The sequence below is a fragment of the Lepus europaeus genome, chromosome 7 (assembly GCF_033115175.1).
Source record: "Lepus europaeus isolate LE1 chromosome 7, mLepTim1.pri, whole genome shotgun sequence".
Classification (NCBI taxonomy): domain Eukaryota; kingdom Metazoa; phylum Chordata; class Mammalia; order Lagomorpha; family Leporidae; genus Lepus; species Lepus europaeus.
This window is the reverse complement of record NC_084833.1, coordinates 65,773,986-65,776,910: the sequence shown is the minus strand read 5'-3', so window position 1 is coordinate 65,776,910 and position 2,925 is coordinate 65,773,986. Positions and strand designations below refer to the sequence as shown.

The 2,925-nt window shown below is 43.4% G+C and overlaps 1 non-coding gene across 1 annotated transcript; it reads right to left on the bottom strand.

Moving 5' to 3' along the window:
• Nucleotides 1-431: 431 nt before the first annotated feature.
• LOC133764906 (U6 spliceosomal RNA) lies at nucleotides 432-538 on the bottom strand. Its single transcript, XR_009866475.1, has one exon. It is a non-coding gene; the product is annotated as a U6 spliceosomal RNA (small nuclear RNA).
• Nucleotides 539-2,925: the final 2,387 nt, after the last annotated feature.

Below are 2,925 nucleotides of genomic sequence, written 5' to 3'. Positions count from 1 at the left end.
ACTTGCTCGAGGTCACATGATCATTAAACAGAAGAGCCTGGAACTCAAATCCAGACCACCTGGTCACTATCTCCTTTGTACTACGTCTCCTACCCCATGAACCTAGTAAAGAAATGGATTTAAAGAGCAAGTTTTCAACCCGAAAGCTACAGTGCTAAGAATGTTCAGCAACTGCTGTATTAAAGAGGAAGGACCAGACTCTAAGACTTAAAGGGTGATGAATTCATTGGCAGAGAGCAGATTGCTTTTCTTTTTATTTATATATTTTCCTTTTTTAAATAAATTATAAATACTTTTTCTAAAGCTCACTAAGGAACTTCCAAAATTATTTATTCTTCATTCCTCAGGGATTATTCATTCCCAGAGCAGATCACCGTTTATATCTTAAATCCCAGGGCTCTCATGCATTCCTTGTGGGCCTCAATTAGATGAAAAATATGGAACGCTTCACGAATTTGCGTGCCATCCTTGCGCAGGGGCCATGCTAATCTTCTCTGTATCGTTCCAATTTTAGTATATGTGCTGCCGAAGCGAGCACCAGATTGCTTTTCTAAGAGTAGTAACGTTTCCTGTACTTCCAAAGTTCTCAATTTAAATAAAGAAAAAAGAAACTAGTTCAATTGAAAAATAGGTAAAAGGCCTGACTAGATATTTCTTCAAAAGTAGATGAGGGTACTTCAAAAAGTTTGGGGGGAGGGGATGCGGGGCTATGGCATAGCGGGTACTTTCAACTTATCTTACTTACACAATAAAAATACTAATAGCTCTACTGCACTAGGAATTTTATAAAAGAGTGTTTGGAGATCCACATCACCATTTATCCACATAATCAGGAAACCTAAGAGTCATTCTCGTTTTTTCCTTCTTTCATCCTTTATAACCATCTCCCAGCAGCTCCACTTCCAATCCAGCTCTCTGCTGTGGCCTGGGAAAGCAGTAGAAGATGGCCCAAGTCCGTGGGCCTCTGTACGCACGTGGGAGACCCGGATGAAGCTCCTGGCTCAGATCGGCCCAGCTCCAGCTGCTGCGACGATTTGGGGAGTGAACCAAAGGATGGAAGACCTCTCTCTCTGCCTCTACCTCTCTGTAATTCTGCCTTTCAAAAAAAAAAAAAAAAAAGTATGTGGGAAATGGAACTAAAAGGTTTATTTAAAGTTGAAATCCACACATAGTTTTTTTCTGGTATATATTTTCAATGCAATATTGGAATATTGGAAGACCCCTCAAATATATGGATTTCAATATTTCTGCACCAAAATGAATTTAACTTTTAATTCCATTTTCCACAAACTTTTCAAAGTAGCGTCATACTATTAGCCAACTTGGACAGGAAAAGCCGTTCATTGTAAGTCACCAGCAGAATCATAGCAAGGTATCACTTTACACACTAGGGTGCTATAATCAAAAAGACAAAAAGTGGGGCCGGTGCCATGGCTCACTTGGCTAATCCTTTGCCTGCGGCGCCGGCAACCCGGGTTCTAGTTCCCATTGCTCCTCTTCCAGTCCAGCTCTCTGCTGTGGCCCGGGAAGACAGTGGAGGATGGCCCAAGTGCTTGGGCCCTGCACCTGCATGGGAGACCAGGAAGAAGCACCTGGCTCCTGGCTTCCGTAGTGGCCATTTGGGAGGTGAGCCAACGGAAGAAAGACCTTTCTCTCTGTCTCTCTCTCACTGTCTAACTCTGCCAGTCAAAAAGAAAAAAAAAAGACAAAAAGTGGAGAAACTGCAGCCCTCATGTGCTGCTGGCAGAAATGGAACACGTGTCCCTGCCATGGAACACGGGCTGCCAGTCCCCCGCAAAGCTGTCCGCAGTTACTGTGACAGTGATCGCACTCCTACCTAGGCACACACCCTTGAGAAGTTAAACCTCATGTAAAACTTGTGCCCAAGTATTCATAGCAGCATTATTCATAATAGCCTGAAATAACGCGAAAGCTCATCAACTGATGAATGGATTAAAAAAATTGGGACAAAACTATGTGATGGGATGGCCCTAAAAAAAGAAAGGGGGCAGGCATTGGACCTAGCAGTTAAGATGCCTGCATCCTGATGTCCCTGGGTTCAAGTCCTACCTCCAGCTCGTGACTCCCCTTTCCCACTAATGCAGACTCTGGAAGGCAGCAGTGATGGTTCAAGTAACTGGGTTCCTGCCTCTCACCGGGCAGACCAGGCGGAGTCCCTGGCTCTTGGCTTTGTCCTCATCCCATCCCCGTACACTGAAGGCACTTGGGAGTGGACCAGTGGGTGGGAGCTCTGTCTCTCTGCCTTCCAAATAAATATAACATTTTTTAAAAGAATGAAAGCACTGATCTGTGCTCCAACATAGATTTAACATAAAAACATTATGCAAAGTTAATGCAGTCAGTCACCATATATGGAAGGATTCCACTTATATAACATGTACAGAACAGGCAAATCCATGGAGACAGAAGACAGATTAGAGGTGGCCTAGGGCTGGAGTGGAAGTGGGCTTTCAGAGGTACAGGGCTTCTCCTGTACCAGGACTGATGGAAATGTTCCAACACTGTCTGTGGCAATGGATTGCCAGTCTCTGAGGATATGCTAAAAACCTTGCAACTGCATGGTTCCACTAGGTGAGTTGTATGGCATGTGGATTTATCAGTAACGTTGTCATTTCTAGGTTCTCCAAGTTCATCATAAACTGCATCTGCAACCCCAGGCACTTTTTAACATTTGCTTTACACCGGAGTTTTCTTACCACAGCTCACCAGTTGTGGAGACTCTCATAATTCTGTATCATTTGCATTGGAACCTCGGCATATCCATCACAGTGACTACTCCAAAGTACTTTCAACTTATCTTACTTACACAATAAAAATACTAATAGCTCTACTGCACTAGGAATGTTATAAAAGAGTGTTTGGAGATCCACATCACCATTTATCCACATAATCAGGAAACCTAAG